General features: G+C 46.3%; 1 protein-coding gene across 1 annotated transcript in view; it reads right to left on the reverse strand.

Moving 5' to 3' along the window:
- PTPRG (protein tyrosine phosphatase receptor type G) overlaps positions 1-13094 on the reverse strand; it is a gene marked incomplete in the record, with an annotated part of 820292 nt that overhangs the window by 133515 nt on the left and 673683 nt on the right.

Raw genomic sequence — 13094 nt, forward strand, 5'->3', positions numbered from 1 at the left:
GGATGGCCATGCCGCAATCCCTTCTTCTCCATTTTCCTCTCGGGATCTTGGGCATGCACGCACACGCTCCCAGTGAGTTTAAGCTGCCGGTTTCAGGACTCAAACTGCGGTTGACGACGTGGGAGTCCAGCAATATAGCCATTATACTAACTGCTGGTCCAAGGGGGGACTTTCTAGCCCTGGCAGTGGGAGTGAGCAGGGCAGAGGGAGCCAGCCTGGGGAAAGGAGTCTGCAGCTCTGTCTCGACTGTGTAAATGACTGTCATTTCTTTATGGCCAGGTTCAGCTCAAGAACCCTTGAATATGGAGTCCTTAGGGGGAAACTTCCAAAGAAGTGGCCTCAGGGAAAGATTTCACTTTTTGAAGGGTTCTATGAAAGAGGTCTAGGTAAACACAAAATCCCCCCCCCCCCGGCGACCGGCGTGGGAGTTACCCAGCAGACTGCGTAGGACTTCAAACCTGGATCTTGGTGCTTCAGGGCTGCCTCTCATGCCCCATCCCCATCTGAGAGTAAGTAAAGGGCAAACCACACCGAGGAAGGTTCCTGAGTGGGGACGCTGGATCGAAGGAGGGCAGACCCTACCTCTGGCGTGTGTGCGACGTACATCTGGATGACAGCTGGTTGGGGCTACCAGCTGCCTCGCACACGCCCTGGGCCAGGCTCTGTCAAGCCAGCTCCGATTGTCCACACATATAATCACTGAATCCAAGAGGTGGGTTCAACTGTCTCTCTCTTAAAGTTGAGGACACTGAGATCCAGAGAGACCAAAAACGGGTCCAAGGACACAGGGAGGTGGAGGAGGTTTAGACCCGGAGTCTTGTCCATCGGATCCCCAAGCAGAGGGAGAGGGATCGCCGTAGGAAGCACGTGAGCCTCTCCATGTGCACTTCCTGCATCTGTTTTCCCATCTGCAATACGGCAGCAGAGCGGTCCCGGGGAGCCTCGAATGCTTGCTAGGGGAGCACTGTTGCACACAGGTGCTAATCCATGGCTGCAGCCTCAGGCCCACGGCTGCTTCCACAGGTCAACAATCTTCCAGGCCAAAAGCTCTCTTGCTCTTCATCCCCTACTCCCTTTCCCTGTTCTCAATGACAAATCAGTCTGAAGTCTCTGGATAATTTCTAGAGCAGCCTCTAACTCCTTTGAATTCTAAAGGAGGCAGCCCCGTCACCGTTCTTCCCCCACTGGAAAAACATACTGAGCTCGGAGTCTCTAGGAACACTTGTGGAGGCGCCAGGGTGCCCAAGGCGTTCCTCTGTGCCATTCCACGCTGAGCCCTGTCCTGAGCCTGGCTCTGGGCTGCATCAGTGTGTTTTATGTCATCAGAGCCTTACTGTTTTGTGATGGGGCTCCTGGCTCCACCACTAAATTGTTTAAGAGCTCTAGATCTAAGAGGGTCATTCACTCCTTTACTCGGTCGAGGTCAGACTGCCTCAGGTCTATACAAACCAGGAGTGTTGTCTTGGACACAGCTTAGGTAAAACTTCCAGAGCGAATGCATGAAATGCACACATGTACGCTGACTGGCACATGGCAACCATGCTAGAAGGGACAACTTTTCTCTTACTTTTTGCTTTGGGGGGGGAGGTGTGTGCGCTTGCCAGAGAGAGACAAAGAAAGAGAGAGAGAGTGATAAATCATGCCCCAAGGGGATGGCCATGCTGCAGTCCTCTCTTCTCCATTTCCTCTCGGGATTTTGTGCACACATGCACATTTGCCCGGTCTGATTTTCAAACCACCGGATCCAGGACTTGAACCACACTGTTGGCAATGTGAGAACTAATGCCTTAACTGCAATGCCACCTGCTGACCCAGGAATAGCTATTATTTTAAAAAGAATTATTATTTTTATTTTTATTATTTTTTAACTTTTATTTAATCAGAGAGGGACAGAGAGAGAGAGAGAAAGAAAGTGAGAAAGCAAGCCGCCAGGTTCAGGGCTTGAACCACAGTTGCCCATGTGGGAGTCCAGCGCTCTTAACCACCATGCCACCTGCCCTGCTGGCCAGAATTATTTATTTAATTTTGTTCATTATTATTATCTCTTTTCTTTTTTTCTTTTTTAATTTGATGAGAGAGAGAGGGCGAGAGAAAGTGAGAAAGGAAGCAGCCAGGTCCAGAACTCAAAACTGTGGTCACCTATCAGGGAGACCAGAACCCCAGAACCTTAACCACCATGCTACTTGCCAGCCACCAGGAATAGCTTTTTTTTTTGGAGAGGTTTTTGCTATAGGGTGTGTGCACTTGCCAGACAGACAGAGAGAGAGAGACAGAAAGCGAGAAATCACCCCCACAGGGGGGATGGCCACATCGCAATCCCTTCTCCTCCATTCTCCTCTCAGAATCTTGGGCATGCATGCACACATGCCTGGCATGAGTTTAAGACACCAGGTCTGGGACTCGAACCATGGTCGACTACATGGCAGTCCAGTGACATAGTCATTACGCCAACTGCTGTTCCTGGGGAATAGCTATCCTTGAAACATTTACTGAACACCTGCTAGATGCCAGGGCCTGGACCAGGAACAAGGGATAAAGGTGACCACAGGAGGCCAGTTCTGTGGTACAGAGGTAATGTGCTGTTCAAGAGAAGCCAGGTCCCACAGGTGTCCACAGTTTGAATCCCCAGCCTGGTCAGTCTGAAACATGCTGGGTGTGTGTGTGAGTGCCCAGGACCGGATGGACTGGAGGAAGGGGGCTGTGGCATGACTGGCCCCTGTGGGGGGTGCTCTTCTCGCTTTCTCTCTCTCACATTCTGTTATGAATAAAGAATTAAAAAAGAAAAAAATGGTGAGCACAGGTCGACAGCATCCCTGGGAGATGACGGCTCAGTGCAGGACCAGGTATCAGCCACTTAATCCCTTTAAAACAGAGTTCTTATCTTGGTGATCTTCAGGGGCTCTGAAGAGAATTGACAGAAGTCTGTGAACTTGGGTAGAAAAAAAAAACGTATTTTTTTACCTTATTTTCACCTAGCTCCAACTAAAATGTAGTATTTCCTTACATCCTGAATATTGGCAGGACCTATGTGACATCACTAATAAAAATCACAGACCAATTGCTATTAAATTATAGCAGCTGTCAATATTTCAAAAAAAGTTCCTTCAGGTACATCAGTATTTCTTTCTATGTTTTTATTGCCATAGGGTGTGTGTACTCATGAGAGAGAGAGAAAGAGAGGTAGGGGGAGGGAGGCAGGGAGAGAGGGAGGAGGGAAGGGGAGAGAAAGAGAGAAGGAAAGTGAGAAATCACCTCCCAGGGCCATATAGCAATCCCTTCTCCTCCTGGGATTCTGAGCACACACACACAAATCATACCCACCCAGTATGATTTTTCTTTTTAAGGAATTATTTTATTTAACTATTTATTTATTTTGATTTGACTAGAGAAAGTGAGAAAGCAAGCCACCAGGTCCAGGACTAGAATCGTAGTTGGCCATGTGGGAATTTAGCCCCTTTAACCACCATACGACCTGCCTGCTTACCCAGTATGATTTTCAAGCCACTGGGTCAGGGACTTGAACTGCGGTCAGCCTTGTGGGAGTCGAGCACCCTAACCACCATGCTACCTGCCCCAGGTTCATCATTATTTCACCATTACAATGGTTATTAGACTTGCTGCTATATTTTGTAATTTAATGCCTTCATCAAGAAGTAGACAAATTTGTACATCACACTTTAAAATACTGATAATATCTGAGGATAACTGAGTTCCTCTGCAATCTATATTTTATTTTATATATCTAAAAATATCAAAAAGAGAAGAGGACTATGGGATTCACCACGTAGGTAAAAGGGTCCATGGCACTGAAAGGTTAAATTCTCCTTGCCCTAATAAATACATCATACATGCTCTTAAGGAAAATATTATGGTAGCTCTATATGAAGATTGAATGAGGGACCCTGGCCTAGATTGGGGGGTTTATTAGGAAAGATGCTGGGCAGAGTAATGTTTAAACTGAAATCCAAACAATGCATAGGTGTTTATGAAGTGAGCAGGAGGCCAGGCTGTGATGAGGTGGTTGAGGTGGCTGGATCTCACATGGCTGACGGCATGGTTCAAGTCCCAGACCCAGCAGTTTAAGAGACACGCTGGGTGCATGTGCATGAGTGCCCAAAAGGAGAAGAGAGTGCGATGTGATCATCTCCCATGGGGGATGCTTTCTCATGGTCTCACTTTTCTCCTCTTTCTCCAGTGAGCACATACACCTTCTGCCAAATCTTAAGAAAAATAAAAGATTACAAAAAAAAAAAAAAAGTGAGCAGGAAAAGAGGCTTGGATATACCAGGCAGAAAGAAAGGCTGGGCAAAGGGCCTGCAATAGGACATCTGGAAAGAAACTCGGTGTGGCTGGCAAGCAGAGAATGAGTGTGAGGTCAGAGATTAGGTCCCATAGCTACGAAATGCTGGAGCTGGGGTTCTTCCCAGGGTGGGTTTGACTCGAGAGGCCAGATTCTGCTAAATATGGGAGACTCCGATGCATAGACACCCCAAGTTTAGCCAGCCTCTAGCACAACTGCTTTCTACTTTTAAATCCATGGTGTGTGAATGGATGTAACTTGTGGACGCTTTTTCTACCCACACAGTGGGTATTTCCATTTCCACACACAAGGCCCTGAATTACCATTCGTGCTGAGCAGACAACTGAGTATTAGATCTCTGTGTTGCAACTACCATGGAAGACAGCAATTTGAGAACTCTTTTCTTATCCCATGGGCTGTTTCTGCTGTGCATGGAACAGTGCTACACGCTTAGAAAACAACAACCACGGCAGCGTCTGTGAAGGCAGAGGCAGAAATTCAATTCCTCAGTCCTCCAAGGATGCGGTTCCGACTTCCCCACATTATGCTATTCCTGACCTCTCCTACCTCCTCAGAGTCTTATTTTTTACGTGATATCCCTCTTCCTCTTGAAGCTAAAGGCCATGGGAGGTGTCCATGTCCTGCACAGGAAAAAGCATTGTTCAGTGTGGCGCTGAGGGAGGTGGCAAAGTTTAGAATGATGTGTCTTCCCGGCCCCACCTGATAAGAACGTCATGGACACTGGGTGGGAGGCTGGACTTCATGGACCCAGAGGCCCTTCCCTCCTTTTCAACTCTAAGATGCCGTGGTTTCCTGCTAAGACAGAGAAAGGGCCCCATCCCACTTTAGTTGAGCACAGCATCCTTGCACATGGTGCCTCCCGGCCACTGCTTTCTTCCCCGGCCTTTCCCTATCATGGGCTCCAACTGAGGGTCCACATCAGACACCGGGCTTGCAGATCTTGGGTGGGCATATGCTCAGTGTCCCTGCTTTGTAGCCTCCCACTTCCCCACTGCTGAGATGATGTCAGGGTCTCCTTACTATGAAGACACTTAAAGTAGAGTCCCGAAGCTGTCCTTTGTCATGCAAAACAGGTTATAGATCATCACCCAAGCTCTAAGACCCCACAAGCTCCTTTACATGTGATGAAAACAACCATGCCAGGTACCAGCAATTAGCATAATGGCTATGTCGCTGGACTCCTATGTAGTCAACTGTGGTTCGAGCGTCAGACCCTGTGACTTAAACTCAAGCCAGGCGCGTGTGCGTGCATGCCGAGATCCCAAGAGAAGAATGGAGGAGAAGGGATTGTGGTGTGGCCATCCTCCTGGGGGGTGATTTCTCATTTACTGTCTCTCTTTCCGGAGAGCGCATGCACCCTATAGCAAAAACCTCTCAAAACAAATGAAAAAACCACTATGTCAAAAAAAAAATGAATGACTAGCATAGAAGGGTATAGCTAGGCTTTTATTTAAATAATTGATTCTAGATTATTAGGATATAATAGGTGAAGGGACCCTTGTTTGTTTTCCATTTGAGTCTTAGAATACGTTATCTCCTAGAAATGGTTATCATCTAGGTCTGGTACCTATTCTACCTAAAAGGAGCGTCCTAGCTCTCCCCCAACAGCCACCTTATTAGCTTTGGTTTCTGCTGTCCACCCCCCTCCCACCTTTAGAAAAATTATTTATTTAATTTTGTCATCATTATCATTTTTAAAACTTGACCAGGAAGAGACAGACAAGGGTGAGAAGGAAAGTGAGAAAGCAAGCTGCCAGGTCCATGACTTGAACTGTTGTCAACCACGTGGGAGTCCAGTGCCTTAACCGCTATGCTACCTACTAGCCTATACTTTTGCTTCTATGCCACCTGTTGCTCCTACTTGTTTTCATTCCTGGCTGAACTGGGGTGGGCAGTAGGATTAGTTCTGCTGCTTGGATTCCAACCTCATTTTGACCTGCAGATGTGGCATCTCCAGCAACTGGACGTGGTAAGGCTGGTCAGATACAGTCTGGTTTCAGAGTCTCCCACATTCAGGCACTGTCCTCCGGGCTTAGTCAAGAAGCTCAAGTCTTCCACTTGCATGGAGCCCAGGCTCAAAAGCACCAACTCAGCACAGGGAAGAGAAGGGGCCTGCTTAGCCTTTTGACTGCCTCTAGCAAATGGGTCTATATGCTCTGAGGAACTTGGGCTTTGTGGCTGGTGGGTGAAAACCTTGTCTTAAATGGTCTCCACATGCCTCACTGGGAAGTCTCCTCTCTTCTGGGAAGCCTTCCCCGGCGCTGGCCCAGAAACATATAAACCACACGGCACTGTGCACTTGATACCTCCTGACAACATTTGGTGTCAGACATATAGGCAGCACCTTCTCAACGCAGGCACAGCTTCAAAATGTGACAGCCAAGACACTCATACTGGGCCAAGGCAATGTTTTGGAATCGCAATGCCAATCGAGGGCTGCCCAAGAGTGAAGCCAACAATCTAAACAACCATGGGCCATGCCAAAGCAGAAAAGGAAAGGGATGACTCAAGAGGGCTCAGCACGGGCTACCCCCTTCTGCGTCGTACAGTGGTTCTGTGATCCTCAGGTCTCAGGGAAAGGGGAGGTAAGCATGTTTTTTGGGCCATGAGAAAGCAAGGCTCCTGTCCAAGTTTCCAGACAGGTACCCGAGGAAAGTACCCAGCTCAGCTGACATGTGCTTGTTGAGGAACAGTCTGGGAAGAATAGGGAAGATGAATAGGCTGTCTCCCAGCTATTTCCTCCTGTGACCGCAAGGAGCTACACGCCAGCGTCTCAGAGCCCCATGCTTCACGGGCTGTGCATGCTAGTTAGTGAGAAAGGATGCTGTTGGCCTTTCTTAATATCCAGATTGCTGTTCACAAGCACTGCGGTGCCCACACAAATAAACCCAATGTCAGAGAAGATTGTTCTAGTGAGCGAAGAAAAGCAGAAGCTGTAGGAGGGTTGCTAAGTCGCCCTTGAAGATCAAACTCTGCCTACCTGCCTGGAGACAGAGAGGATTAAATAATGAGGTAATATTTATAAAGTGTGAAAACGATAGACGGTCCCTGGCGTGTGTTACCAGTATCAGCTCAACAGCTCCCGAGTCTAACAGCAGCGCTGCCTGGGAGGAGCCTGTCACCACTTCAAGTGCCTCCATTCTCCACAACTGGGCTATTCTTTGGGACAGAGAGGAAAGCCCTCTCTCCATGTGTGTGTAAGGTGTATGTGTTTAAATAAATGCTTCCATTCAAGGAGGGTTTTGGTCAGAGTGGAAGATGGCTTCCTAAGTCCCAGGAGCCTTTCTGATTTCAGGTTCTGGGAGTGGCTTGGAATCTGACTCTAAATGCCTGGCTGTGCTCCACCCATAAGAGCACCTCACCTGGGCAGGACAGTAACTGCCCCAACTGTGCCAACTCTTGTGGTTAAGAATCTGATGTTCCCGGCCATGTGGCATGGATGGTTCAGCTTAATCCTTTCTTCCTCCCATCCATCCATCCATCCATCCATCCATCCATCCATCCATAGCTCAATATTTACTGAAAAGTCAATAGTGATCATAGCATCGTCTCTTTTTTTTGTTTGTTTTTGGAGAGTTTTTTCTATAGGGTGCATGAGCTCACAAGAAAGAGAGAGAGACAGAAAGCAAGAAATCATCTCTCAGGGGGGATGGCCATGACACAATCCTTTCTCCTCCATTTTCCTCTTGGGATCCTGGGCACGCACGCACACTCACCCAGCGTGAGGTTAAGTCACTGGGTCCAGGACTCGAACCTTGATCAGCTACATGGGAGTCCAGTGACATAGTCATTATGCCAACTGCTGGTCCCTAGCATCATCTCTTAAATGAAAGAGAGAAAGAAGACCATCTCCCCTCGCCAACCCCGCAATAGAGTTTGTGTGTTAGTGGGAGAGCTAGATATTAGGGGGGGGAAATGCACATACTTGAACATAAAATTCCAACTTCTGTAAGTACCATATGGGAGAGGTACTGGTGCCCTGACACAAGTGGCTAGGTCAAGGCAGTCAGACTTTCCTGGGAAAGTGGTCCTTGAGCAGAGCTATGAAGGTAGAGGAGGGGCCAGTTAGGAGCAGAGCAAACAGCCTTTGGACCTGAAGGATAGCTGGTAGACTGGAGTGCAGGAGGCCAGGGGAAGTGAAGAGCAAGATGGGGTTAGGGAGGGGCCAGGACTGAACATGAGGACCACGCTAAGGACTGTGGATTTCACTGGGAAGGTTGCAACAAGTTCATATGGACTGGCTTTATGCTTCTGTCAGGAAGAGAATACAGTCCTCTTGATCTGAGTGTGTTCTCTGATGACCACGTCACAGATAACAGGCTGTCCTGAGCATGCAAAGAAGCCACTGCTGCCCTACAGACACGAGGACACAATTTACTCGCCATGTTTCAGGACCAGACTATATATGCCATAAGCTGGCTCATTTAAAAGGCCACAGACCAAGGAGCATGTGTGTGATTAGTATCTCTATTTAGAGACAAGGACATGGAGGCTTAGATAGTAACTTGAGCAAGGTGACCTAGGAGTAGGTGGCTGGCCCAGGATTTGAGTCCAGGTTTGCTTGACTCCTGTCTATTCTCTAACATTAAATAGTCTTATCATTCATTTATTCATCCATCCACCCTGAACAGTGACTAGGCACCTACTATGTGCAAGGTATCATATTAGGGCCTGTTGATTTGAAGATGCACAAATCCTCTGCCTAGAAAGCCAAAGTCCAGAGCAACTGGGTGCATGGTTCCTCCCAGGGCTGCCCCTGTGACCACAGTCTCATTTACTTATTCCCTGAGCACCCGCGATAATCCTAAATAAATAAATAAATAAATAAATAAATAAAATCAAAAAACCTATGCAGATGAAGATGGAGCCTAGTGATTCCTGCTAAGGTAAGTGCACCTGATCGCCACAAGTATGCAACCTTTGAAAAACCTCTTATTCAGAGAAGCAGTAAAACTCTGCATTGTTCAAACCACCTGGTGACATCTAAAGCAGAGTGGCCACATGTGGATTCGTTTGGAAGCTGGCCTTCCCCTGGACAACAGAAAGAATGTTGCTTTTGGACATAAGGAGATCTTTGCTTACATCTCACCTCCATTGCTTCCTGGCTAGAGGCATTGGAGGAATCACGTACTCAGATTTGAGTCCACGAGAAACAACACAGCATTTTCCTTTGCTCACCCCCAGCCTTCATCCAACTGTTAGTAAATCCACGAGGCCTACTTAAAAATTCATCTCTAATTGATCACTGATATTTCTACCAGGATCATCCTCACTCTGGGACAGTTGTTTTTTTTTTTTCAAGTTTATTCATTTATTTCTTCTGAAAGAGAGCGAGTGAACCGAGTGCGAGCCAGCCAGCGTCCCTAACAGGGTCCTCCTTGTCTCAGCCAGTCTGATCACTGGCTCGTATGCATAGCCAGCATGCACAGGGAAGCCTTAGGCCACCAACCAGGGACCTTCCCATGTGGGTCCAGGTATGCTATTGCTTTCCTGGCATCTGACCACCCCTCCTGCTCTTTGTACAGACTTCACTCCAAGTTTTCGACACAACAGCCAGAGCGGTGGGTTTACACATGTTTAGACTGTCCCATAGCCTTGCTTCAGTCCCTCCAAAGGCCTCCCACTGCTTTGAGAATGCCGTCTTGACTCCTGACCCAGAAAATTGTCTGACTTCACTCTTCTCCCCTCCCCCTTCCAGCCTCTTCTGTGATCTTGCTTCTCCTGTGTTTACCTCCCTCAGGCTGGTTCCCATGCTCCAGGGCCTTTGTAGGGCTGGCTCCTACCACCATCTGCCCTATCCAAGGAAGAATGCATCCCTCTGTCTCACCACACTCCAACACTCCAGTAGAACAACACTGAAGCCTTATCATCATTTGACTCATATGTTACCGTCTCCTTTCTGGAATGCAAACTTCATGAAGAAGGACCTCTCTCTTGCTCACTTTTATTTCTAGTGCCCAGAACTTATTCATGCTACAGAAGATCCCTAACTTACAATGGTTTAACCTAAAGATTTTTCAACTTTATGAACGTGCAAAAATGATAAGCATTTGAGACCAGCAGTTGGCGTAATGGCTATGTTGCTGGACTTCCCATGTAGTTGACTATGGTTCGAGTCCTGGACCTGGTGGCTTAAACTCACATTGGGTACATGTGCATGCATGCCCATGATCCCCAGATAAGAATGGAGGAGAAGGGATTGTGGCGCAGCCATCCCCCTGGGGGGTGATTTCTCACTTTCTGTCTTTCTGTCTCTCTTTCTGGCGAGTGCACATGCCCTATACCAAAAACCTCTCAAAAAAAAAAAAAAGATAGGATAAGCATTCATTAAAGACCATACTTCAAATTCTGAATTTTGATTCTTTCCTGGGTCAGCAATAGACATGAGATATGATTCTCTCAAAACTGGGCAGCAGTGAGATGGAGCTCTCAGCTGCATGAACAGGAGGGTAAAATGACCCATTTGTACAGTGCACAGGGTTGCCAGATGATTTGGCCAGCTATAGGTCAATGCAAGCCTTCCGAGTTCATTTAAGGTACACTGCACGAAGCTATGATGCTAAGGAGGTTGGGTTTCTAAACTTCTTTTTTTCCCTGCTAGAGGGCACATACACTCACTAGAGAGAAACAGAAAGACAAAGAGATAGGGAGAGGAGAAAGCAGCCCCCCCCCAAAACACACACACACACACACACACACACACACACACACACACACACAGTGCATGGTCACATAACAATTCTTTCTCCTCCATCTCTCCTTCCTTTCAGGATTTTGGGCACTCATGCACACATGCCTGGCATATTTGTCAAGTCTCGGGTCTGGGGCTTGAAATGTGAAGTCAGTCATGTGAGATCTTGCTGCCTTCCCCATCAGGTCACAGAGCAGGCCCCTAAATATTTACTTATTTATTTTTAGGCTTTTACCATAGGATGTGTGCTCACTTGAGAAAGAGAGACAGAGAGAGGGAAAATAAGAAAACATCCCCCAGGAGGGATGGCCAAGTCACAGTGCCTTCTCCTTCTTTCGCACTCACCCAGGGTGAATTTCAAGCTGCCAGGTACGAGACTCCACCCATGTCGACTATGTAGGAGTCTAGCACTTGAACCACCATGCCACCTAATATCCCCCCTAAATACATGTTTAACGTACAGTACTTTCAACTTACTATGGCTTCATCAAGACACAACCGCACTGTAAGCTGAGGAACATCTGTATATGCTCAACAGATATTTAATAAAAAGTAAGTACTAACAGAGGTCATTTTGAGGATTGACTAAAATATATTCAAATGGAAAAGTCTACAGCATGGCACGCAAAAACCCTTCGTAACCCTTTTAACCATAGCACATTAGGCACACTTCCTAGTCAACAACTTACTAAAGACAGATGAAGATGTCTGATATACAAAAAGAAATGTTCTAAACACAAAATAAGAAGCCAAATAGCTAATCCTACAGTAAACATCTACAAAACATCAACCTTATGCCAACCACTAAAAACCTTACAGCAACTTTCATACAAATACATAAAATTACAGTAAGTAAGGTATGTCTAAGCATTTAAATATGTTTGATATAATATGGAAGGACCTTTAAAAGATGAGAACCTAGGGTGTCCCAGGGTCTTAAAACACCCCTTTACCCTTCTCTCTTAACTCTCCCAAGATCAGCAAATAATGGTAAATAAAGGTTACTTTTTAGAGAAGGGTGCTAGAACTGGCCCCATAGCAAAGTGAAGGGAGCCTGATCCCTCAATGGTTGACTACAGTTCAAATCTTGGCCCAGCAACTTCCAAAAACATACCAGGCACACGTGCATGTATGCCCCCAAATCTCAACAGGATGGAGAAATTTAGAGAAGGGGTTGCAGCCTGACAATACCCCACAGGGGTTGGGGGGGTACTTTCTCTCTCTACCTCTCTCCGTCTCTGTCTCTCTGTTTTTCTGGTGTGCATATGTGCCTTTTGGGAATGAAATAAATAAAGGGGATAAAATTTGCTCTACAAGGACTACATTAAAAATTATTTTTCTTGGTTCTTTCCTGTGCTTAAAGTTTCAGAAAGTAATAAGGTAACTTTTTGGAAGAGTTGCAGGGAGGGTAACTGCTTGCAAAAGAATTAAGTGTTCATATCAGAGCTTCTTTTAATACGATAAAATAATTCAAGCTCATTAATCTGGTGAGTGGAAATGATTATACTGAAAATAGCACAACATTAATATTTTCTCCCAAAATAGCAGAAAACCATGATTTCAATGTCAAATTCTTTTTAAAAGCAATCATGGATTTACTTCTTTGTTTGCTAATTTGGGTGGAAAATGTGATGCTCTTCTCAATATATTCTGATTTAAAATAGGCTAGTTACTCAGGCATTCTCACACACTGGTATATGTCCTTTAAAACTGCTTAACTGCTTTTTGCCAAACAGGAAGCAATCTTTAGCACTGAAAATGTAGCTAAAAAAGATTCCTCCGACAGCAGAAACAAAAAGCATTCTCCGGAATACGTGGCACTGGCTTAGGAGGCTGGAGGGCATGCAGAAGCTCAGTGTCCTCACCATTTCCTTTGCTTTTATTACATTATACAGTGTCACTTTAATTAAGCCATCAAATCAAATTATCAGATGAAGTGGTTTTGATTCCACTGCGGATTGAACAGGTTTCGTTAAATTAATAAACCATATGTTTCATGTTGTTGGAAAGAAAGTTATTTTTCTCCATTCGCTGTTCCAAAAGTCTTCACAATAGGCCGTATTCAGCATTTAATCACTGCAC

This window comes from Tupaia chinensis, unplaced genomic scaffold, assembly GCF_000334495.1.
Source record: "Tupaia chinensis unplaced genomic scaffold, TupChi_1.0 Scaffold000569_1, whole genome shotgun sequence".
NCBI classification, from domain to species: Eukaryota; Metazoa; Chordata; class Mammalia; order Scandentia; family Tupaiidae; genus Tupaia; species Tupaia belangeri.